The sequence below is a fragment of the Mastigoproctus giganteus genome, chromosome 3, assembly GCF_048544385.1.
Source record: "Mastigoproctus giganteus isolate SK-2022 chromosome 3, ASM4854438v1, whole genome shotgun sequence".
NCBI classification, from domain to species: domain Eukaryota; kingdom Metazoa; phylum Arthropoda; class Arachnida; order Uropygi; family Thelyphonidae; genus Mastigoproctus; species Mastigoproctus giganteus.
The window spans coordinates 109,414,346-109,440,797 of record NC_143577.1 but is presented as its reverse complement, the minus strand read 5'-3'; the positions used below and the strand labels follow the sequence as shown (position 1 = coordinate 109,440,797).

The 26,452-nt window shown below is 38.8% G+C and overlaps 1 protein-coding gene across 1 annotated transcript in view; it reads right to left on the bottom strand.

Annotated features, from left to right (window-relative positions):
- LOC150088215 (prolyl 4-hydroxylase subunit alpha-1-like) overlaps nt 1-26,452 on the bottom strand; it is a 244,939-nt gene that overhangs the window by 208,221 nt on the left and 10,266 nt on the right. Inside the window, exon 2 of the mRNA XM_090370629.1 lies at nt 19,053-19,226. The gene's annotated coding sequence lies outside the window, so the exon portion shown is untranslated. The remainder of the gene's footprint in view (nt 1-19,052; nt 19,227-26,452) is intronic.

The following is a 26,452-nucleotide window of genomic DNA, read 5'->3' as shown; positions in this document are numbered from 1 at the left end:
AACTTTAAAGGATAGGTTATGAAATAACAATATGAAAAGGTTTCCTTATACTTCATAACCGGCAAACTGGCTTGCCACTACCGCAGTTTCTCCTTTCATTCTCGGTAAACATATGGCGTGCATTATCGGTAGCAGCAGTAGAAGTTGAGAATGACATATCGACTGACACGTAAGCATGACAGACAATGTCACGCCTACATCACAATGTCCTAACCTAACCCTAAAGGTTAGGTAAGGCAATAATAGGAAAAGAAAGATTTGTTATATATATACACATACTGAGTAACTAAGAGTAAGAACAGGTGCATGTATAATTGCATGCACACCAATGCTAGGAGTGCATTAAATTAGCATTTTAGCATTAGCATTAGTAGAGGCATTTGATGCAAGAAAGCAAGCTTATGCAGCATCAGCCAAAAAATAAAAAGAAATAAAAAAAAAAAGAAACCACTTCCACTTCACCCCTCTGTTCGTTCAAAATACCTGTCCAGCTGAGCCTTAAGCTTATTTAGGCTATCAACTTCCACGACAAGGGATGGAAGTCTGTTCCAACAAACAACCACCAGGCTAGCTAAAGGCAAATTTCCGCACGTCTATCCTATATCTGTCTTTCCTCAATTTGAATTTATGCCCTCTCAGGTGATTATTCTGAGCGAGAGGAAGAACCCCATCAGCATTGAGCATGCTCAAACCATTCAAGGCTTTATACACCTCTATCAGATCACCTCGCTGGTGCCTAGTCTCCAGACACTGTAATTTGCAAAACTTAAGCCTTTCTTCGTAAGAGCACCCCTTTGTTCCATTCACTAATCTTGTTGCCCTTCTCTGTACTCGTTCCAGCAGTTCTACATCCTTCTTGAAATGAGGCCTCCAGACCTGTATACAGTACTCTAGGTGTGGCCTGACCATTGCCTTATACAAGGGAATAATCACCTCCTTATCCCTGCTAGAAAAATTCCTATATATCATTGACAATACACCATGAGTTACTCTTGCAACCCGTCTGCACTGCTCAGAGAACTTCATATCTGCCTGCACAACCACCCCCAGGTCCCTTTCATTCTCTACCACTGTCAGTGTAGTACCACAGAGTTGATACGTTGCTCTGGGGTTGCTGTTTCCCATGTGTAGTACTTTACATTTGTGAATGTTAAACTTCATTTGCCACCTCTCAGCCCATCTGCTCAACCTTTCCAGATCCTGTTGCAGCAGCAGCATAGTGTCAATAGTGTCCTTGACAACCCTGCCTACCTTTGTATCGTCTGCAAACTTTGACATTAAGCTTGATATACCATCATCAATATCATTTATGAATACAAAAAACAATAATGGACCCAACACTGAGCCCTGAGAGACTCCACTAATAACATTAGTCGACGACGAGCAGTGTCCATTGATTACCACTCTCTGTCTTCTCCCCCTCAGCCACCCCTTTATCCACAGCAGCAATTTGCCTCCAATGTCACACTGCTCCAATTTGTGTAGCAGTCTTCCATGTGCAACAGTATCAAAAGCCTTTCTAAGATCCAAGTATATAATATCAAAGTTATTCCCTGCATCCAGTTCCTTTGTGACTGCATCATAGTATCCAATCAAATTGGTCAGGCAAGACTTCCCCTTAACAAAACCATGCTGTGTCCGAGCTATAACTGAAGTCTTGTCTAAATGATCCTGCAGTGCTTCTTTAACTAGTGCCTCCTTTTTTTGCTGGAACAGAAGTTAAACTCACAGGTCTATAATTACTTGTGTCAGCCTTTGATCCTCCTTTGTGAATTGGTGTCACATTTGCACATCTCCAGTCTGTGGGTACCTCCCCTGAGTCCAAGGAAGCTCTCATAATTATGGCTAAGGGTTTGCTTACTTCCTCTGCTGCCTCCTTTAATATAACTGGATAGATCCCATCCACCCCAGGTGCCTTTCTTGTGTTTATCTTCAACAATTTCTCCTCCACTTTACTCTCAGTTATTACAAGATTCTCTAGCTTACTGCTAGAGTTGAATACACCTCTGGCTTTCCCCTCGCTAAATAACTCCTCATGTGTGAATGTCGATGCAAAATATTCATTTAGTTTGTTAGCTACCTGAGCAGGATCATCAACAGTTGACCCATCGATATCAAGTGGTCCAATCTGATTCATCCCCTTCCATCTAGAGTTTACATAAGTAAAGAACTCTTTGCTATTTTTCTTTGAATCGCTTGCCAAAGATTTCTCGTAATCTGCCTTCGCCTGCCTAACCTCCTTTGTAACTTCGTTACAGATCAACTTGTATCTATCATAGGTTTCTGTGTCATGTGTTAATTTGTATGTATTCCATGCATGTTTCTTCTCTGCCATATGCCTCATCAGTTCATCAGACATCCATTTAGGCCTAAACCTTGAACAATATTTCTTGGTTGGTATGTAAAGCCTAGTAGCTTGCAAGATAAGTTCTTTGAATGCTTCCCATTTTGCGTTTGCTGTTAGTAACATCATCAGTTGGTCCCACTATATAGAATTTAAATACTGTCTCAGTTCATCGTAGTCGCCTTTATGAAAGCAATAACCCTTCCCTTTACCCATAATAGTAGTTACCTCTTTGAGTAAATCCCACTTCAGCACACTGTGATCACTGCCACCTAGTGGTTCATTTATCTGCAGATTCTTAATGCATGAAGAATCACTGCTGATAATCAAATCAAGAGTATTCCTTCCTCTAGTTGCCTCCCGAACATGCTGATGTAGAAAAAAATCATCCAATAAATCCACAAAAGCCTTGCTAGTGTGTGAGTTACCAGCCCCCAAATTCCAGTCAATATCTGGGAAATTAAAATCTCCCATTATAAGACTCTCTGATTTACTGGCCCACTTTATTTCCCTGTACAGTTTCTTATTATACTCATCAAAGTCATTAGGCCCATAGCACACTCCTACTCTTAATTTTGATCTCCCAATGCTTATGTCACACCAAACTGACTCGACACTGCACTGTCCAGCGATGTCCACTGGCTTCACATCCTTGGATTTTATGTATTTCTTAACTAATAGCATAACCCCGCCTCCCTTCCTATCCAGTCTATCCTTTCTGTAGACATTGTACTCCCCAAATTCCCGTTCTGCATTCCTTATATCTGTGTTACATCACCTCGTCTCTGATATCCCAACAATATCTGCCTTTGATGTTTTGAGCAAAACCTCAAATTCATCAAATTTATTTACTAAACTCCTAGCATTGGTGTACACGCAAGTATGCTTGCACCCATTTCTATTCTTAGCTACCCTAACACAACCCATGTGTTTATTTGTACCGCAATGACTGCCAGCAGTCTGAAATATCCTGCATCTTATTTTTCAGGCTTCTGCTCATTCCAATAGAAGCAGTGCAAGAATCTCTTTCAGCTCTGCCAGTGGCTACTGTTAATCTATTCGTCTTTGTCTCCCCACAAGCTAGCAGTTTTCCGACCCACCTAACACTGCCTCGATAGCATCAGCAAATATTCTTGCACCCTTTCTATTTATGTGTATCCCATCCCTGTAGAAGCAATCTCTCCTGTTAACAAGTACAGTCCAGGCTGAAAAAAATTCTACCTCTTGAGCCTTGCACAATCTTTCCAGGGCAGAATTGGCACACTTGACCAGCACTTCAAATTTGTCAAATAAATTTGACAAATTTGAAGTGCTGGTCAAGAAATCAAAGGCAGATATTGTTGGGACATCAGAGACATGGTGTCACACAGATATAAGGAATGCAGGATTGTAATTTGGGGATTACAATTTGTACCAAAAGGATAGGAAGAGAGGAGGGATTATGATGTTAGTTAGGAAACACAGAAAATCTAAGGAAGTGCAGTTGACACATAGCAATGTATCAAGCAATGTTGAGTCAGTGTAGTGTGACATAAGCACTGAGAAAGCAAAAATGAGGGTAGGAGTTTGTTATTGGCCTAATGACTCTGATGATGAGTACAATAAATAGTTATACAGAGAAAGATAGTGGGCCAGTAAATCAGAATGTCTTATACTGGGAGATTTTAACTTTCCAGATATTGACCTGAACTTGTGGGTTGGTCACTTGTACACTAGCAAGGCTTTTGTGGATTTATTGGATGATTGATTTCTACAGTGACATGTTCGAGAGGTAACCAGAGGGATTTGAGAGGCAACCACAGGGATAATGAGATCAAAATACTCTTGATCTCATTATCAGTAGTGATTATTCGTACATTACGAATTTACAGATAAAGGAACTACTAGGGGGCAGTGATCAGAGTGTACTGATGTAAAATATACCTAAAGATGTCACTACCATCACGGGTAAAAGGAAATGTTTTTGCTTTTGTAAAGCTGACTACAGTAGTCTCAGACAGATTTTAAATTCTATATAGTGGGACCAACTGATGATGTTACCAACAGCAAATTCTAACTATGAAACAATTAAACTTGGAAGCTATAAGGCTCTTCATACCAACTAAGAAATACTGTTCAAGGTTTAGGTCTAAATGGAGGTCATAAGAACTAACGAGACTCATGGCAGGAAAGAAAAATGAATGGGGATGTCTATAAATTATCCCGGGGACACAGAAGCCTACTGTAGCTATAAGCTAGTCTGTAATCAAGTTACAAAGAAGGTTATGCAAGTGAAGGCAGATGAGAAATCTTTGGCAAAGAATGCAAAGAAAAGCAGCAAAGACTTCGTTACTTATATAAACTCTAAAAGGAAAGGATGAATCAGATTGGTCCACTTGATATCAGTGGTTTGACTGTAGATTCTCAGATAGCTACCAAACTAAATGATTATTTTACAACTAGATTCACACATAAGAAGTTATTCAAGGAGAAGAAGGCCAGATGTTTATCAAACTTTAACAGGGAGTTAAATGATTTGTAATAACAGAGAGCAAAGTGGAGGAGAATTTGTTGAAGTGAAACATAAAGAAAGGCACCTGGGGCGGATGGGATCTATTCAGTTATATTAAAGGAGGCTGCAAAGGAAGTAAACAAACCCTTAATTATAATTATGAGAGCATCTTTGAACTCAGGGGAAGTCCCCGTGGACTGAAGATGTGAAAATGTATCTCCAATTCACAAAGGGTGACAGGAGTAATTACAGACCTGTTAGTTTGACTTCTGTTTCAGGGAAAACAATGGAGTTACTGGTTAAGAAACATTGCAAGATCATCTAGACAAGACTGCAGTAATAATTCAGACACAGCATGGGTTTGTTAAGGGGAAGCCTTGTCAGACTAATATGACTGGATACTATGATGTGATCATAAAGGAACTGGATGCAAAAAATAACTCTGATATCATATACTTGGATTTTAGGAAAGCTTTGGATACTGTAGCACATGGAAGACTACTGCACAAATTGGAGCAGTATGGCATTAAGGGCAAGTTGCTACAATGGATAAAAGGATGGTTGAGTGGGAGAAGACAAAGAGTGGTAATCAATGGACACTGCTCTTCATGAACTAATGTTATTAGTAGTCTCCATCAGAGTTCGGTGTTGGGCCCATTGTTGTTTTGTATATTTATCAATGATATTGATGAAGGTATATCAAGCTTAATGTCAAAGTTTGCAGATGATTGAGAAGTGGCAACTGAAGTTTAACATTGACAAATGCAAAGTACTACATATGGGTAGCAGTAACCCCTGAGAAATGTACCAACTGGGTGGTGTTACACTCGGGTAGTGGAGAATAAAAGAGACCTGGGGATAATTTTGCAGTCAGAGATGAAGTTTCCTGAGCATTGCAGATAGGTGGCCAGAGCAGGTCATGGGGTCTTGTCAAAGATATACAGGAATTTTGCTAGCAGAGATAAGGAGGTGATTATCACCTTGTATAAGGCAATGATCAGGCCACACTTTGAGTATTGCATACAGGTCCGGAAGCCTCATTTTATTACTTTTATATCATATTAAACATCATGTTTATATAAAAACTCTGTTAATAGTAGATTTTTTTATATCTTTAATGCAAAATACTTTACATAATTCTGTTTACTATACACGTGACCCCCGGCTTAAAGCTGATAATTCGTTCCGGAAACACAGAGCGCTAAGTGAATCTGCGCTAAGCGAGCGCCGCATTCCCATAAGGTAACATATGAATTTGTAAGTTGCGGTCGGTGCCATAGGATATTTCCTAATCAATAATAAACGGTAGTGAAAAGATGCACAAATGTCGGTCAAAATATTCAATATTCAAATATTTATACATGTAAAATATTCTGCATTACATACGTATATAACTATGTGGTAACTACTTACATATAAAATTAAACTTAAAATTCCAATTAAAATCATGAATTTAATTTATCTAAATTGATTTTAATTGATTTAATTTAATTGATGAATTTAATCATGAAAAATGTGTCGATTTTGGGTTGGCCCTCTTCAAAATAAACTAAAAGGGTATTAATTTTAAATCCCCCGCAGCGTTACCACCCAACAATAAAGTCACCCGATCCTTCGCCGCTTTAAAACCTGGCATGTTTTTTTTTCTTCTTTCAGACATTCGTTTCCACAAAAATCCTGCTTCATCTATGTTATAGACTTGTTCAGAAGTATAACACACAATACCCCTCTTCAATAATTTTAACAAGTTCTTTTTTGAAAGTTTCGGTTCCTTGATCTGCACTTGCGGTTTCTCCCTAGATTTTAAATCTGTTCAACAAGTCCTTACCAGTTTTAAATGGTTCCACATTTTTTTTTTTTTTTTTTAGGTGAGTTTTCTTTAGATCATATCGGCTAATCTCTCTCTCTCTCTATTTTTTTTTTTTTTGTAATATTTAACGTAACTGAATTCTGCATTGGATATTATCTTCAATAAAATTAGTTAACGCCTTTCCATTTCAATCCTAATTGTCGGCCTAGCCCTAGTTGCTTGCAGTGGAACGATTATAAAAAAAATAAAAAATTAATTCTTTATTTTTTTTATAATTGTTAGGTGGAAAAGAACGGTTCGATATTTTGTAGGTGGAAAAGAACGGTTCGATATTTTGTAGGTGGAAAAGGACGGTTCGAATCCAGCCGATGACGCGAGGAACTTTAATGGGCTTTTTTCACTCCGAGGCTGAGTTAGTCGGTCTCAGGCGTAGATAGCAAGGTTTTCCCCCCAGAAACTGGGGTTTTTCGTCCAGCAAAACAGATAAATCCACCACAGAACGCAATTAACAGACATAAGACACACAGCACGGCAGGTTAATTTAATTATTCGGGTGGCCTAAATATAATAGTTTTTTTTTTTTTTTAACTTTTCTTTGCATTTTGTTACAATTTGACAGAACGACATGTAATTTTATTATTCTGATGTCAGCAATTTTTTTTTTTTATTGAAAATTTGTTGCTGGATCATTTACAGATCAGAGAGATATTATAAGTACGAATTTGCACTAATCACTCAGAACACTTCAACTTCCTTTCTTTGAAACTTTCGTGATCAATGGCTCAAAGACGCTAAATATAAGAACTGACTCTGCAAATTAGATGATTATTTAAAATGTTTTTATTAATATTGTAAATGCACGTTGACAGTCAAATTAAGTGATATTGAAATTATTATTATTAGCCATTAGGCGCACTATAGCCACAGCAGCTTGTGCGCTATTAAACACCCATACCACATATACATTATTAGCCAAATTAAACACCCATACACACATTATTAGCCATGTGGTGCAAGGAAGCCTGAGGCTTATGCTGAGCCAAAAAAAATTCCCGAGTTACCCTGAGGGAGGGGAGGGGAAGGGAGGAGAGAGAGCAGTAGAAAGGAATCTTTTTTGTTTCTTGGGTAAATTTCTAAGAATTCCAAAGGACGGGTTAAGAAAACAGGCTGCAGATTTAGAAATCGCACTTTCAGATGCCAGAATCACTGAGGGCAACGAATTGGTTAAGTCTGTGAAGGTGGTAGATATTGATAGCCATATGCTAGCGAAGGAAATGGAAGCACTTAAACAATTCTTCCAGAATCGTGCTTCGAAAATCCTTTAAATATTTTAAAATTTCTCGCAACTAATTTCCGAATTTATTCATATCGCTAAGAATATTTTTAATGATTCCAGTGATTAGGGAAAGAAGCTTTTCCCGATTAAATTTAATTAAAACATATCTGAGGTCGACGACTTTTCAAGAGAGAGACACAACAGCCTTGCAATTTTATCCATTGAAAAAAAAAAAAAAAAAAACAGGAATTTAAATTTCGAGAAAGTTTTGAAAGATTTCCGATAAAAGGGCAAGAAAAATATCCTGATTAGTTTTGTTAATATTATCAAAATGTCTGGTCAAGTGTTATACAGTACTGTACATTGTAATAAAAATAATAAAGAATTATTAATAGTTTTAGTTTTTCATTATTTCAAAATATTGAGGAGTTAATATTAAATTTTTAAAGGCGTCTCGCCGGCATGTCCAATCGGGTTCCGCATTTGTTAAGATCGGCACTGGAAACGAAGTTCGAAAATGGTGCAGCAAAAAATAAGTACAGTAATTATTTTCGTTTAAGGCCTTTGAATGAAAATACGTAAGTACAACTTATTGTTTTTATTTATAAACTTACGAAACCTTTTTTTTTAGTCTCCAGAATAGTATTTTTGATAAGTTCGAAAATCCGAACAAATCGGAAGCCTGAACTTCCCCGGTCCCAATTAGTTCGGATTATCGACGCTCTACTGTATATATATGTATAAATAATTTATATTTACAATAAATTAAAGTTAATATAACCATGTGCCTTTATTTTCCTTTTCTGTTTTCCTACTTGTACCTGCTTGTGCAGTTCTAAATTTTTCTTTAAAATACCCTATTAGCGGGTAGAAACAGAAAAAGAAAGGGCAGGAAATTTTGTGATAGTTTATTTTTATTGAATATACTCTAAGTGAGTATATTCTAAGTGTTATCCAGTTCCGTCAAGTACACCTCAGATAAGTGTTAATGTGTACCAAAACACTTTTAGATAAAGTACAGCAAGCTCTGCTTCCATAACAGCCTTATAATTCTGTTCGTAATACAGAAGTAAAGATGCTACCTTCTACCAGACAGCGTATATCCACTGCAATAAGTTATGACCTCTACAAGGAATTTTGTGCAGTACATAATGAAAAATGGCAATGGAGCGCAAATTCTACACCCCAGTTCGCGATCTATTATCAGTGTCAGCTCACTGAAGACTCATTAAGTCTGAATATTTGATACAGGACAGGAAACAGCACTCACTGGACTAAAGTGCGAAAGGTTATAGGGATTCGAGAGATACTGAGAGTGTATTTTGATCTAGGAAATGGATGTACCTGTTCTGCGCAAATGCACAAACATAAAGCAGAAGATCGAAGGTGACCTATGAAAATCCGTAATTAAATACTATGCATCGTAGACAAAAAAAAAAAAAAAAAAAAAAAAAATTTCAAAGCACTTTTATATTAGGAAATATATATAAAATTTGGAGAAAGCCTGTTATCTTTTTTGGGAAGATCAAAGAAGAAAACCAAATTGGAACACGGATGCTTTTGAGTTAATGTACAAAACACATATCGTTTGCTCCAAGAAATTAAAAAAAAAAAAAACAGCGAATAAAACGACTTATTTGTCATGTTATTAGGAGCATTAACAACTAAGGCTATATTGCTCCAGGGATGTGCGGTGGTCATTCCCTGACCTTTCCGCATTCGGTGGCCATAGGCTCGAACCCGGTCTAATCAAGAAGAGTGTGTGTTACACACTGCTGCTCCTGCCCACCTGGCTACAGACGTGCCTATGACGACTTATATGAACGTTCCTATCCTTTTGGGTAATCTACAATGCTATTTTTTAACCAATAAGCCACAAAACGGATAACTGATTCACTGGTGGATTTAAGAATAAGCTTGATAAATGGCCGCTAATGCCTAAAATTTGGAGGTTCTAAAAATAATTATATTTATGGCACAATGCCAATGAGAACTAGCATAATAATTTTGTATAAATGTATTTTCAAGCATAAATCCATTAAAAAAAACCAACCACTGTGCATTGTGCAAATTACCATAAAATACGTAGTGTGCATAGTATTAGGTCGGTCAGGCGCCACCTGTGGTTTCCCACATCTGCGCCATATGCACGCTGTGAAGAAATACAGTACTATGTAAATGCCAGAAAAGTGTTGTGTGTTGTATATGACATATTGCATTAGGCTCTGTTGTGTGTCCTGGAATTTGGCCGCAGGGCCCCTGGTGGGACTCCTCGTTGCCCGTACACACCACCAGGAGGTAGTCAGGCTGCCCATTATTCTCTGGCTTGTCTCCGCCAGGGTCGCCAGAGCTTCCTGGATGGAGACAAAAAAAAAGGTTAGGTCGGGGAAGTACAGTGTATGCAAGAAAGGAGGGTAAGCTAGAAATATGGAGGGGTGTAGGTGAAGACATCTTCCAGGTTATCAGTGGAGCAATAAGTGCCATCAGGTGAAAGGGGAACCAGGGAGGAGGATAAATAAGACACAGCAAGAGAGCTGTGTGTAAGTTTCCACTGGCGATTCATGTGGCCCATGGGCCAGTTACTGATCTTAACCTATCCAGGTTAAGATCAGTTGGCCAGTTAGGTTAGAATCAGATGTTTGGAATGTTCCTATTCGGCTTTGGCAATAGTGTGCTCCGTCTTGTGAAGAGGGCTTGTGCAAACTTGGTAAACTCATGTAAGAGTCTTAGTTTTCTTCTGTGATGAATAAGTGTTCATTTCCTTGCACAAAAGTGTTCTTTTCTTGTGTACGAGTAAACAGGATGCTGCGGAGGTCCTCATAGAACCTGAAGGGCTGGATTGCTAACTGTGCAGCATGCCCTTGTAATAGTAAAAAGGATGGTGCGCTGGATGGTTCCTAGTTTACGTTTAAAAATAAATAAATTTTCTGTTTATACTCCGGGACGAGCAAACGGTCAGAGGAGTTCACAAGATAGGCAGCACCGTATTCAGTAGTCACGAGCTTGAACCCCGGTCACTTGACCACTAGGCTACGGCGGCCTTGTTGTTGTAAAGAGTTGCCTTGCAAAACCAGACTCCAGATCCATATGTTATGAAGGGAAAGAAGATTAATTTGTACAGAACCTTAAGAGTGCGTCGATTCAATCCCCAATCACGACGACTCACCCATGCAATGAGAGCCGTGTAGTTTTTCTTTAATGTGGAGGTGTGCAAGCTGTGGAAAGAAAGCGAGTTTAGGGTAAAATACTGTTCCCAGTAGTTTTAACGTGGAAACAAGCTTGATGGTTTGGCCTTGAAGTTTGATAGTGGGGTTTCTAGTAAGCTGCAGTGATCCCTTCAGGAGAATGGGCTGTGTCTTTTGGGGTGAGAGTCTTAGCTTCTATAGGGCTGCCCAATCCTGAAAGATTTGAAGTGCCTGGTCTGACCTCCAAAGAAGCTCTGCTGTTAGCCTCAATGGAGATGGTGACATCATCGGCAAAGGTTTTTATAGCTACAGTACTTAGAACTTGTCCAAGGAGCTCATCCAGGACAATGTTCCACAGAAACAGACCAAGGACTGAACCCTGGGAGCAACCTCTGTAGATAAACCTGGCGATTCTTCGGCACGTTGAGGAGATTGTAATTTTTCTATTTGATAAGTAGTTTTGGATGCATTTGTATAAATTTAATTGAATATTTGCTTGCCTAAGTCTGTGAAGAATACTTGCCCCACCAGAGCCTGTTGAAGGCTCCAGCGAAATCTATTGCTATTAGTAGGTAGTATTTGAAGGCAGAAGTTGAGACTGCAGAGATGATCCTTTGCAGTGCGTCTTTTGTGCGGGTCGAAATCCAAACTGGAAATTGGACTGGAGCCAGACTTTGATGTAATGGTCTTGGAGCCGTACTAGGAGTAGATGTTCAAACAGTTTACTGACCATGGATAAAAGAGCAACGGGTCGATATGACTCTGGTTGTTGGAGCGGTTTAGATGGATTTTTTATGATCAGCTCTACATTGGCGTTTTTCCATTCTTCCCGGAAAGATCCATGGGACAAGCACTTATTGAAGAGGTCGAGTAGAAACTGGATGTTGATTTGGGCAGTCTTTGTAAGGACTTCGGGTTCAATGAGGTCTGGTCCGGGGAATTTCTTCTCCTTCATTTTGATAAGAACCTGCTGCAGTTCATCGGTGGTAAATTGGTCTTCTTTGCAACATTGTTGAATTAGGTGTTTGCCTGGCATATTTCTTGCTGTTGTGCTGCCAGAGGTCAGTTTCTAATCTGTGCCAAAAAGTATGTCCAGAATATTGGCCATAGATTCCTCCCACGATGTAGTCATAGTGTCCTGGGGCGTGAGAGTGGATTGGATAACTTTGCCTCTGGGGAGCTTGTTGGTGGTGATGCGGTATACCCCCCCCCCCAGGGTTCAGTATTGCCAGTCGTTCCCAAGATGATCTTTTATGCTACCTTATAAGGGAGGTGTAGTCATTTCTGACTCTTTGATATTCTTCATGGAGGGTGTTGACTTCATTTGGGGGCCAAGAGGTACAAGTTCTCTGAAAGGCTTTCTTTTGGAGTGTACAATTCGGTGAAGGCACTCCAGCTCTGGGGACCACCATGGGATGGCATTAGGCATTGGTCTTTTCTTTCTAGTTCATTTATTGCAGGCCTGGATAATGATTTCTCATGTGAGTTTCTGATGTTGGTTGGGGTACAGTGCTGGAGGATTGGAAGAGTTGTGGTCCTGGATCATGGTCTGCAGCATGGAGCAAAAGATTTCCCAATTGGCCTTGTTAATGGCATAGCGACTAATATTGTAGTGAGGTGGTGAAGTTGGATCAATGGATCTTGTGAGTTGAAATGTAATAGCTTTGTGATCTGAGGTGATCCAAAATAAAATACAGCTGGTAACAGATACCACTTTCTCTTGCAAAGAGTTATTTATCAGGAGCATTGGGGGGTGAATAAGCAAGCAGGTCAGCCATCCCCGGCCTGAACAATGTTTCGGGCTCATTGCCATACGTTGCAGAAAAGAGGCCCTCTAGAGGAAAGGTGAGCCTTGGGCCTGCATTTCCTCTGGAGTTAAGTTGCTCGTTTCCGGGGTGCTTCCTGTGCAATCAGGTTGTTGCCTTTCCTCTGGAGTTAGGTTGTTCGTCTCTTGGTGGGGGAGGGGGTTGTAATGGCTCTGAACAGCAGTGCTGGATCCAAAATTTTGAGGACCTCGTCGTTCCTTTTTCTGAGGCACCTTCTGAAAATATGCATAACCAAGCTAGTTAATTTACGCAGTGTTTTACATTTCAGGCTCATACGATTTTTTGATTAAATCAATTGAATTTTTTTCCTGTGCTTAATAAAAGTGAAAAGCAAATACAGTTATCTCCTTATTAATTACTATGATTATAACTTACAGACACAAAACTCTATAGCTTTAATGTTCTCTGAACTTACCCGTTCAGTTTAATTACAACTGCGTTTCGGAAGAGCTGTAATTAACGAGTACTGTATTTTGATTATTATTATTAGCCGTATGGTGAAAGGAAGCCTGAGACCTTAGCTGCACCAACAAAAAAAAAAAAAAAAAAATTCTGCGTTACCCGAGAGAGAGTGTCAGAAGTAGAAGGGGGAATCACCAAGAAAGAGAAGAATGGTGATATTTTACTGTAATAGCAGTTTTATCACGAACAGGGTTTGTAAATCGTAGTTATATCGCCTGAAGGATTGCTATCAAAGGTCTACCCACAGATAAGCATAATTCATTATTTTTCTTCAATTACTTATCATTAGGCCTCACAAGCTTGCAATTACTTACCTGCCGCGTTAGGAGGCGAGGTCGAAACTCGGGGAAAAAAATCTTACCCCACCAGGGGGGGGGTGAGGAGAATCATGGACTCTGTAAACTTTCCAGTTTAATAAGCTTAGTCCAGAGCTTATTAAACATTCAAAGAAATGTATCCAACTGGAAATAATGACCTTTCACCTATCAGTTCAAAGATACAGAAGTAGGATTAGCGAATCAAAATTACCCTACTTTTTTTAAACATTTCACTCCCTCGCCAACAAACCACTAAAGTAAAATCTCTTCATTTCTTATCTAGCGATAATGTTGCAACTCACCAAAAATAGTAAGGCGACTTAAATCCATCTCTTGGTGCAAATATTCAATCAAAAACATGCTCATGCTTCGGAAGAGCTGTAATCAACTAGTACTGGATTTTGTTTATTATTATTATTATTATTATTATTATTATTATTAGCTCTTATATTATTTCTCCCTGATTGGGGGATTTTACTCCGTGACGGGTACTGATACCAAGTACACAGGGTGGTTGTAATGTCTGGTACTACTGTTGGTCAATGAAATCTCTGACTATCCTACAGGTGTTCAGGATTGCGACTTTCTGGAGTTCCTTGTAGGTATTCTCTGGGAGACCTATTGCTGCTAGGCAGCTATGTAGTGGCGCATTATAGCCTTAGTTGCTAATGCGCCAATAAAATCCAAACTAAACCAAGCTGCTATGTAGAGTCTTTGGTACCATACCGATGGTTGAGACGATGATCGGGATGGTCGATACTTCTTGCATATACCAGATCTCCTTGACCTCATGTCTCAGGTTCGTGTCCTTCCTAATTTTTTCCTCATGGGTTTTCTGGACATTGCTAGTATTGGGCACCGCTATGTCAATCAGATAGGTAGCCTTTTCCATCTTGTCCACAAGGGTTATGTCCGGTATGTTGTGCGGGATAGTCTTATCCGTTATTATGGCGCCGTCCCAGTACAGCTTGTGGGTTCGGCTCTCTAGTACTGCCTGGGGTTCGTAATTGTAGTATGGTACACTTTCTTTGCTCAACTATTTCCTCTTTAGCTTCTGATGTATTATCCTGGCTACCTAGTCGTGTCTATGAGTGTACTTAGTCTGGGTAATCACCTTGCACCCCGCGATGAAGTGTTGGATCGTTTCTGAGGCCAAGGTGGCATCGTCGACATGTGTCATCTGACATTCCAGGCTCCTTTGCGATGTATTTTCTATAGTTTCTGGTGTTGATTACCTGGTCTTGGATGGCCAGCATGAATTCTTCAGTCTCGGGGAAGAGCGTCCCACTTGTGAGCTTTGGAAGCAATGTTATCGATGTGATCTTGATGTAGGCCATTGCAGTGTCTGCCATGGAGTGTCTTATTATTATTATTATTGTTCTTATATTATTTCTCCCTGATTGGGGGTTCCACCTCGTGACAGGTATTGCTACCAAGTACACAGGGTGGTTGTTGTTATGACTGGTTTTACTGTTCGTCGAGGAACTCTCTAACTATCCTACAGGTGTTCAGGATTGCGACTTTCTGGAGTTCATTGTAGGTGGTCGGTGGGAGACCTATTGCTGCTAGGCTGTTATGTAGGGTCTTTGGCACCATACCTGTGGTTGACACGACGACCGGGATGGTCGTTACTTGTTGCATATACCACATCTCTTTGATCTCCTGTCTTAGGTTCTTGTACTTCCTGATTTTGTCCCCATGGGTTTTCTGCAGGTTGCCAGTATTGGATACAGCTGTGTCAAACAGATAGGTAGCCTTTTTTTTCTTGTTCACAAGGGTTATGTCCGATCTGTTGTGTGGGATTGTCCTATCCGTTATTATGGCGCGGTCCCAGTACAGCTTGTGGGTTGGGATCTCTAGTGCTGCCTGGGGTTCAGTAAAATACCAAACTATTATAGGCCACCCGAATAATTAAATTCATCTGCCATGCTGTGTCTTATGTCTGTTAATTGCGTGTGTTCTATGGTCGATTTGTCTGTTTGCTGAACGAAAAACCCGTTTCTGAAAAAAAAAACCTTGCTATCTACGCCTGACACCGACTAACTCAGCCAGTAGCGCAGGTACCCTTTTACGCCCCGGAGGCAAAGAACATGTTCGGGCCCCTACTTAATTAATGAAGATTGCAAAAACAGGAGACAGCCAAAGACGCCGGACCCGGAGGCAATTGCCTTGGCTGCCTACATGGTAGCTACGCCGTTACTGGGGTTCGTACTTGTAGTACATTACACTTTCTTCGACCAATTGGTATTTCCTTGCTAGCTTCTGATGTATTATCCTGGCTACCTGGTCGTGTCTATGAGTGTAGTCAGTCTGGGTCAGTCACCTTGCATCCCGCAGTGATGTGTTGAATCGTTTCTGAGGCCAGGTGGCATCGTCGACATGTATCATCGAAAGAAGCGGATTAAGATTGGTTGAGGCCCCGGGCGCAGAAGAAAATATTGGGTCCCTTAAAAAAAAGAGAGACAGGGAAAATAAAAATATATGTTTACCATTTTTTTAAATAAATAAAAAATATTATGTACTATTAATCTTTTATTTCCAAAAAAATTTGAATATAATACCGTATATGTATTATATTATATTCGCGTCTTTTTTTAATTTGACTTTTTTCAGCCCCTGATAGATGTCGTTTCATTTTTCTAGCTACCATTGGTAGCCTACCAATGAAAATAAAAATATAAAATTTAATAGTCTGAATGATTAGAATACTAGAGAAGAGATTTTTCGTTATAGTGCAATAAATTAATGATTAATTAAAATTCAAAAATTATTCATAAACTACGAAAATCCAGGCGCTGATGTAACAACAGGAATTAATTTTATCTTAATATAATTTCAACAACAATATACGATATACGCGTATTTGCGTATATCGTAAGCCTGCACTGCAGGAGAACCTTTGTAAGTACAAAGCAGCAAATACGATTCTATTGCTCCGATGAGCGGTAGGGCAGCCGCGCGGGGCCTATGTAGCGTAGTAATGAAATAATGAAAATAAGCGAATATAAACATACTATCGGGTTTTACCGCCGATTGTAAACTTGTACGTAATTAAAATTGACATATGAAACCAAACTTGGTGTCATTAGAAAAAAGTGTAAAGTTGGGGTTTTGAGGGGCCCTTCTGAAGTCGGGGCCCAGGACGCGCGCCCTGTGCCCCCGCCGTTAAATCTGCCTCTGATCATCGAACGCTCCGGGCTCCTTGGCGATGCATTTTCTATAGTTCCTGGTGTTGATTACCTGGTCTTGGATGGCGAGCATGAATCCTTCAGTCTCGGGTGAAGAGCGTCCTGCTAGTGAGCCATGCATTGGAAGCAATTTTATCTCTATGTGATCTTGATGGAGATCATTGTAGTGTCTGCCATGGAGTGTCTTCTCTGCCCATCTTTCTAGCTTCGTTTGTACCTCCTGGTTGGGGGAGGGCGCCCTGTGCGCCCTCCCCCAACCAGGAGGTACAAACGAAGTGGGGTATACCGCTTGTCTATCTTTCTTTGGGGAATAAGTGGGGTATACCGCTTGTCTATCTTTCTTTGGGGAATAAGTGGGGTATACCGCTTGTCTATCTTTCTTATGGCCTGGTGGAGTGTTGCTGTGTATTTCTGGAAGTAATCCTTCAGGTTAACTATCACTATCTTCTGTTGCTCAATGAGGTCTATCAGTCCCCTTCCTCCTTCTTCCCGGGAAAATGTGTGTCTCTCCACGGTAGACTTTGGATGGTGTTGGCGGCTCTTGGTCATCATTGTCCTTGTCTTTCTCATGATATCCTCCAGCTCGGTATTAGTCGAATCTATGACCCCGAAGGAGTATATCAGCAGTGGGACTGCATAGGTGTTTCTGGCTTTAACTGTGTTCCCTCCGTTCAACTTTGCTTTCATCAGGCTTCTGAGTCTCTGATAGTATTTTTCGGTCAGGCAGGCCTTAATTTCCTTGTGCTGTAACTGCTGGCCTGCATCATCCCCAAATATTTGTAGGCCTCTCCCTCTGCCATAGCTTCGATGTCTTTACCACTCTGCAGCTGGTAGTTTCGGTTGACTAATTTTCCCTGACACAATCCGTGGGTCTTGCATTTGTCTAGACCAAATTCCATCCTAATATCATTGCTGAATCCTTCGGTGATCTGGAGTAGTTGCAGAAGGTGCTTCTCGGTTCCCGCATAGAGCTTGATGTCATCCATGAATATCAGGTGGGTGAGGGTGTACAGGTTCTTCCTTACTTCTTTGAGGTTATATCCGTACTTGCTACCGTTGTGCATGGTAGATAGCAGGTTAAATGCTAGACAGAATCACAATGGGCTCAGAGCATCTCCCTAAAAGATTCCTCTCCTGATGGGGATTGGCCTGGTTGTGATGTTTTCGACCTTAATGGTGGTACTCCATTTCGCCATCGTTTCTCCTAAGAAGTTTGTCACTATCTGATTGGCTTTGTAGATGTTCAGCGCCTCTATTAGCCTGCAGAGTCGAAGACCTTGCAGGTAGACCTTGCTTAGAGATACTACTATAATATTTAACATTATCTAAAATAACAATATCAAAATTTAAAGCAATTCGAGAATTCGTAGAAATATTCAACGTCAAAAATGTTAAATTAGATTTGCTTTTTGAAGAAATTTTAAAGTCTAAAGGCATTTTGCTCGTCACTGAATAATGAAGAAAAGAAAATGCGTGTTGATAAAAAAAATGGGTGCAATTTTTCTCAAATTTCCGGAAGAAAATTGTAAGCTCCATATTAATCATTCCACATTCAAATGCTTTATCAGAAAGAGTTTTCAGCTTAATGAAACTGCTTGGGAGAAAGAGAGAAACCGTCTTTTATTAGAAAATTTAGAAGCCGAACTTATGGTGAAAGAAAACTGTAACATGACCTGTTCAGAATTTAAAAACTTTTTAAAATTTTCGGAAGGAGAAGAAATTTTAAAATTAGCGAAATCGAAAGAAAAATATATAAAGTAAAAGTAGTCTTCCTCGCCATTTCTAAAATAACTGTTATAAATAATATTATATCGGCTGCCGTAGCCGAATGGTTCAGGCACGTGGGTTCATAAGTACACGTGCCTTGAATGACCGGGTTCAAGCTCGAAACTGCTGAATACAGTGCTGTTTCTTGTATTCTGTCTATCTTGTGAACTCCTCTGACCGTTTGGTCGTTCCGGAGTATAAACAGGAAATATATATATATATTTTTTTTTATAGAACAAATACATGTTAACAACAATCATATAACAAATAAATACTATCACTGATTGATAAAAAAATATATTTGATTTGTAATTTTATATTTTTCTTTTACTTTTTGAAGGAAAAATTGCTATACTACACATTTCGTTTCAAGTTGTCCTGCTTACCAATTTTCAAAATATGGCCACCCTGCTAGTGGGTCATCTTCTGCAATTGACCTGTCCATCTACTCTCCATCTGTATATCTAAATTTCGACTGACTAGTTTACCATGCCCATTAAACAGCGATCATTTTCCCATAATCTTCAAGCAGCTGATAGCAAAACACTCATACGATGAACCTTGCAGGAAACGGCAGTTTACAAAGGCAAACTGTTCACCCTTTAGTTCTCACGTGAATTTTATCCATCCCCGACCGATCCATATAATAAATTACAACGCAACAAAGCAAATAATAAATTCAGCAAGCGCCTCTATTCCTCAAATATCATCACACCGAAGACAGACTAATCACTGGTGGAATCAGGAATGTACAAAAGCAAAGGAGAAAAACAAAGCATAGAACCAATTCCGTAAATATCCTACTATTGTCAACCTTATAACCTATAAACAACTTAGAGCAAAAGCTCTAAAAGTTATCAGGAAAGCAAAGAAAGATTCCTGGATCAGATTCGCTTAATCAGTTAACAAAAACACCGATATCAGACGAATTTGGAAGGTCAGATTGCTCAATAACAAGTTTCCACTAACTCACTCTCCAGTCATCTACTAGAATGGAAATGAATTATCCTCTCCAAAGATACTGCGAACATCCTCCTAGGATCATTTGCTCATGTATGAGCAGTGGCAACATACAGCTAAACCTTTAAGAAGATTAAATCTCAAGCTGAGCAATGCAAAGTTAATTTCCATACAAGTATCTCTTTCCCCTATAACCAGCCGTTTGGGTTATCAAAACTGAAACAGTCCATAGCCAAATCTTGCGATTGTGCCGCGGGTCCGGATGGAATTTTCAACTCAATGCTACAACACTTGAATGAAGCAGACTTGGAAGGCCAATAAACTACTACAACCGTATTTTTTCTAAAAAATGTTTATCTGGAGTCTTTGTGCCATTCAATAATTGTAGCCTTTTTAAACAAAGGGAAAGACCCGTCAGATCTTCATAATTATCATCCGATATCGCTTTCCAGCTGGTTTGCGAACTCATGAAGGCACGATTCATAACCACTTAACTTCGCTATTAGAAGCCCAACATTTACTAAATGCTAATCGATTTGGCTCTCACAAGCACATATCCATTCCCTTGACTCTATGATCAAAATAGAATCTAACACTTGCAATGCATTCATTAAAAAATAACATATGGCTATAGGACCGCTGCAACCCTATGTGCCGCCAGGAAGCGAAATCCAATTTGCCGCTCCAAAATATTTCATTAAAAATTAAAATGAGATGGAAAAAATTATTAATAATTTATTGAAAAAGAAAAGAATTACAACATATCTTACATATAATATAATGAAACAACAAACAAAAATAACAAATTCATTCTGAAATTCTGGAAATAAACTTTAAATTCTAAATCACAGCAATCATACTCTATCACAATAATGAAATAAAGGAAAATTATAATGTTAAAAAAAATTATACAAATCTGTTTCTTTGCTTTAAGAGATGCGAATTTATTAAATATTTCATTTATGTTTATTTGTTCCAAATGATCGCTTTCCTTTGAAATCATTGCCAAATTAGAGAGTCGTTGACACTCGTTATTGACACTTTTTCGATCATAAATAAATATTTTACATTAATTTTAATTTTGAAAAACGCCGTTCACCTAAACTAACTGGAACTGGAAAAATTGTCGGAAAACCTGGCATTAGCATTAGTAATCGCATATGATGCAAGAAAGCAAGCTTATACAGCAGCAGCCAAAAAAAAAAAAAAAAAAAAAAAAAGAAAAGAAAACCCATTTCCCATTCACCTCCCCATCCACTCCAAAAGTTTGTCCAGTTCTTACTTGAATTTATTTAAGCTATCAACTTCCACAACAACAGATGGAAATTTATTCCACATTCAACCACTCACTGACTAAATGCAAATTTCCGAACAACCGTTCTACAACTGTCTTTACTCAATTTTAATTTATGCTCTCGCAAGTGAACAAGAGGAAGCATCCCATCAACACCATGGCCTTATACACCTCAAACAGATCACCTCGCAGGGGGTCTAGACTTCAGAAGCTGCAATTTGCAGCACTTAAACCTTTCTTGGTAAGAGTACCCCTTTGTTCCCCTCATTTGCATAGTTTTTAATGCAACTGCTACATTTGAAAAAGTATCTGTAAAATTGTTTTTAAAAATAAATTGTAACACTTCAAATGGTGTAATATTTCTTTAATATAAATTTGAAGTACTCTATGTTCTTCAAATAATGCTAAACTATCGATATTACACTCGTTATGATCAATGTCACTTAATTTATTACGTAAATCTTTGCAAAGATTTAAGAAATCGTTATATTATAATTTTTTTTAAATTTAGAAATATTATAAAATATTTTAAATATTTCTACAAGTTCTTTCATATTTCTAAACTTTTCAGTTAACGATAAAATTGGTGTGCCCATAATTTGAGAGAAAAAATTAATTTTGAAATTTTGTTGCGGATCCTTAATGGCTTCCTCCTACGTTCATAATCGAAATGACGTCTTTTCAATCTTTTCCTTACAGTGCTTACTTCTAGAAACGAAGCGGCAATGCCAGTGATAGTATCCATATTCATATTATTAGTCGAATTGAGAATTTTTTGTAATGTTTCCTCTGTTCTAGTTTCTTGAAAATATTCCGCGATTTCCCATTGGTAGCGGTGTAAGGCAAAGTTGTTCTATGTCCCCCATACTATTTGATTTATACGCAGAAGCACTGATGAAAGAGTTCAAAGAAGAGCAGAAAGGAGGTGTAAAAGTAGGAAGGGGGAAGATAAAGGCAATAAAATTTGCAGATGACTAGATATTGATTGCTAATAATGAAGAATTCGAGCTCCTTGGACATCTCGAACAGCACAACAAAGGAGTAAAATATGAAGATTAGCAGCAATAAAACCAAGGTAATGTTAATTTCAAAGTGGCCAGGAAGAAGAATCAATACAACATTAGATGGAATAATATTGGGACAGATCCAGCTACTTGGGAAGCATAATGACCGAAATTGGGAAAAGCCTGGAAGAAATAAAAACATGAATTACAATGGGAAAGAAACATTTAGTAATAGAAAAGAACTATTGAGAAGAAATTGAAAGGAGGAATTAAGAAAGCAAATGATGAAAACATTTATATGGACTGTTGTACTATATGGCTCCGAGACATGGAAACTGGGAAAGAGGAGATTCGACGCCTAGAAGCTTTCGAGATATGGGTGAGGAAGAGAATGGAAAGGATGAAATGGGTGGACAGAGTGAGGAGGAGATTTTGCGGAAAGTAAAAGAGAGAACGTTTGTAAAGAATTAAGAAGGAGACAAAATAACTTTATAGGACATGTACTGAGAAGAGAAAGCATGTTGAGGAAGGGGATTGAGGGGTAGATGTGTGGGAAGAGAACTGTTGGGAGAAGGAGAATTGGAATGATGGATTGGACGGTAAAAGGAAATTATACACGAATTAAAAGAATAGCACAAGATAGAGAAGCATGGCGTAAAATGAAGCCCTGAACCTGCCTGAGGGCAGAGAACTTGAAGAAAAAGAAGATTTTATAACTGCAAAATATGAATATGAAACACGGCTCTGGATAAGCAAATTAATGTCCCTGCAATTTCATGTACTGTATTTATTTTAAATGAATTATTTGCCTGTCATGTTGAATACTAGTAAACGATGAAAATCGTGCTGATCATCTGATTGTATAAAACCATTCGGATGACCAGCGCGACTTCTGGGTATCTGGGACAGGCGGTTGGATAGATTTTAAAAGCAACACTAAGTTTCAGAATGGTAATCCCTTTGGCTCTTAATTCCTGCTTAGCAGCAACACTAATTAACTCAATAGCCTCAATAGATGCGAACAATGCGTTCCCAGTAAAGTCTCTCGTAATCCGTCGTTATATGGAAATTTTCTTCGTTCTACTGAAACTATCTTAAGAGTTCTTATCTGTTATCCCAACTGGACGTATTATCTAGATGTTCTGGGGGCAGAAACGTTTCACGTGAGCGGGTAGCTAATATACAGTTTTGTATCTAAAAAACTTCAAGGTTTCTGTTAGGGTTGTTAAATATACAAGAACAGTAAATCTTAATTGTTTATACAGTAACGTTAGAAGTGTCGTCAATAAAATGAGCGAATTCGAACTACTGGTTAAAACAAGTAACGCGGACATAATAGGGCTTAGAGAGAGACGTTGTGCCACCAGGAAATTGGGGATAATGAGTTTAAGTACGGCTTTTATAATGTATTTAGGAAGGATAGGGTAGATAGAAGGGGTGGTGGGGTAATGCTTCTTATCAGAAGCAGCCTGAGTGCGACGATAGCTTTCCCGGATTCAGACATTTCACATGCTAGTATAGAGTCTGTATGGTGTGAGATAGTTGGAAACAAAGGCATAATGCGAGTAGGAGTAATCTACAGACCAGGTGATTGTGAAGGTTATGACAAAAGCCTCTACATGCAAATGGAATGGGCAAATAAGCGTCAGTGCCTTATTATGGGTGATTTCAATTTGCCTCTAATTGATTGGAGTAAATGGGAAGGAAACTCGACATGGGGAACAAAATTTTTAAATCAAGTAGATGACTGTTATTTGTATCAACATGTCAGGGAAAGTACTAGAGAAAAGAATATCCTAGACCTCATCATCACACATGAATCAGATGACATAACAGGGTTGACAGTAGAGGAACCAGTAGCAGGAAGTGATCACGGAGTTCTACGGTGGATGATGACGAGAGAAGTAGCAGAAGTAAAAGGCAAAAGAATGGGTTTTAATTTCACAAAAGGAAATTACGATGCCTTAAGGTACTACATGGCCTCTATTAACTGGATAGATATCGTGCAGAAAATGAATACATTTGAACTGTGGTACGCTTTTAAAACATTAATCACAGATGCCTTGAATGCGTATATACCACTAAGAAAATACTCCACGAGAAGGGTTCCAAGTTGGATGAATAGTGAAGTTGCCACATTACTTGAGCAGACAAAGGTGGCATGGAAAGGTTGCAGAGTAATAAAAAGTACTGAAGCCTATAACAGCTACAAGGTGATGTGTAATAGAGCCACAGAAAAGGTTCGACAGGCAAATGCAGTTTATGAGAAATCATTAGCAAACAGAGCAAAGAGGGGGGGGGGGGTAAAGAATTCTTCGCATATATAAATGCCAAGAAGAGCAGAACAAACCAGATCGGACCTTTACGTAAGGAAAAGGGGACAGCTTTAAATATACCAGCTGCCGTTGCAGATGAAATCAACAGTTATTTTGCATCGATATTTACAAATGAAAAGCTTTTGTGGCAATGGGAAATTGTTGGAGCGAAGTTAAAAAATATGTAATTAATGATATTGAAATTTCGCAAGATTATTTAATGAAAAAACTTTCGAGCCTACAGACCAGTAAGGCTCCTGGAGTTGATGGAATATACCCTATAATCTTAAGGGAGGCGGCAAGCGAGTGCATTGAACCATTGAGGCTAATTATGCGAGCATCACTAGACTCTGGGGAGATTCCCTTGGATTGGAAAAGTGCAAATGTATCTCCCATACATAAGGGTGGCTCTAAAAGTGAAGTTGGAAATTATCGACCTGTCAGTCTGACTTCAGTAGTAGGGAAAATCATGGAGGCAATGATCAAGGGTGGAATTCAGGATCATTTGGATCGAATTGAAATTCTCAAGGTTACTCAGCATGGTTTTGTAAAGGGAAAATCACGTTTAACAAATCTGGTTCGCTATTTTGAAAGGGTCAGTCACGAGCTGGATTTAGGGAATAATTTCGACATTGTTTATTTAGATTTCAGCAAAGCTTTTGACTCAGTCCCACATGAGCGGTTGCTTTATAAGCTGGAACAGGTTGGAATCAGTGGGAAAATCCTTAGATGGATAGAAGGATGGCTTCAGAGCAGGAGGCAGAGGGTTGTGATAAATGGCTATTCCTCAGATTGGGTTGATGTAAGAAGTGTGGTTCTCCAAGGATCAGTATTAGGACCACTGTTGTTTTTAATTTTCATAAACGACATTGATGAAGGGATAGAGGGCGTGATGTCTAAATTTGCAGATGATGTTAAAATTGGTAGAGTAGTTAATGATCACTGTCAAGCTGAACTTCTTCAGAGAGACCTAGATAGACTTCAGGAATGGTCAGAAAAATGGCAGCTATGCTTTAATCCAACAAAGTGTAAGGTATTACATCTGGGAAATAGTAATCTCAAAATAACTTATTCACTTGGTGGAGTTCAACTAAACACAGTACTGGAGGAAAGGGACTTGGGTGTTACGATACGGCCAGACATGAAATTCTCTGAGCATTGTAAACAGGTTGCAAGGAAGGCCCATGGTGTCTTATCGATGATCTATCGAACTTTTGCAAGTAGAGATAGGGACGTGATAATCCCATTATATAAGGCTTATGTTAGACCACACTTGGAACACTGTGTTCAAGTATAGATACTGCACCTAAAGAAAGACATCGAGCTTCTTGAAAGGGTGCAAAGACGGGTAACTCGCCTGGTGAGATCGGCAAAAGGGCGTCCTTATGAAGAAAGACTTCGAATATGTGGGTTGCAGAGTTTGGAAACTAGACACCTTAGAGGAGATTTGATTGAGGTGTTTAAGGCTCTGAGAGGCATCAGTAAAATGAATGAGGACGAAATTTTCAAGATTATAAATGATGCTAGAACTAGGGGACATAAATTCAAGTTACGGGGGGAAATGTTTAGATTGGACTGCAGGAAGTTTTATTTTAGCCAGCGAGTTATAAATTACTGGAATAAGTTGCCTTCATGGGTGGTAGAGGCTGACAGTTTGGGGAAATTCAAAGGTCATCTGGATAGTACTTTCGGGTAAGGGAAGCGCATAGGATGATAGGTTTAATTTCCTTTTTTTTTTTTTATTAATTATTATTATTTTTATTTTTTGTTGTTGTTTTTATCATTGTTTTGTTCGGATTTTTTTTTTTTTTTTTGGCTGGTGCAGCATAAGCCATAGGCTTTCTTGCACCATGCGGCCATTACTAATACTAATACTATTAGAAATTACCCAGAGGAATTTAAAAAAAATCATTAGTAAATTAATAAGAGGAGTTTACCTCAATATAGTACGTGGAACACTTCCGTATGATACCCTCCAGAAATTAAAACGGAAAAAACGAAAAAATCGACAACTTACCGGTACATTAAAGTAAAATATAAATAATTAAAGTAAAATATAAATAATTAAATAATCAATTTAACACAATTCAAACTCAATTCAAAACAATTAAAATTCAAATTAACGCAATTAAAAGAATCTAACGAAAATATTCAAAACGATTTTCCTTCCTGAAGCTGACAATGCTTTTCGACCGACTGTCGTGATTACAGGA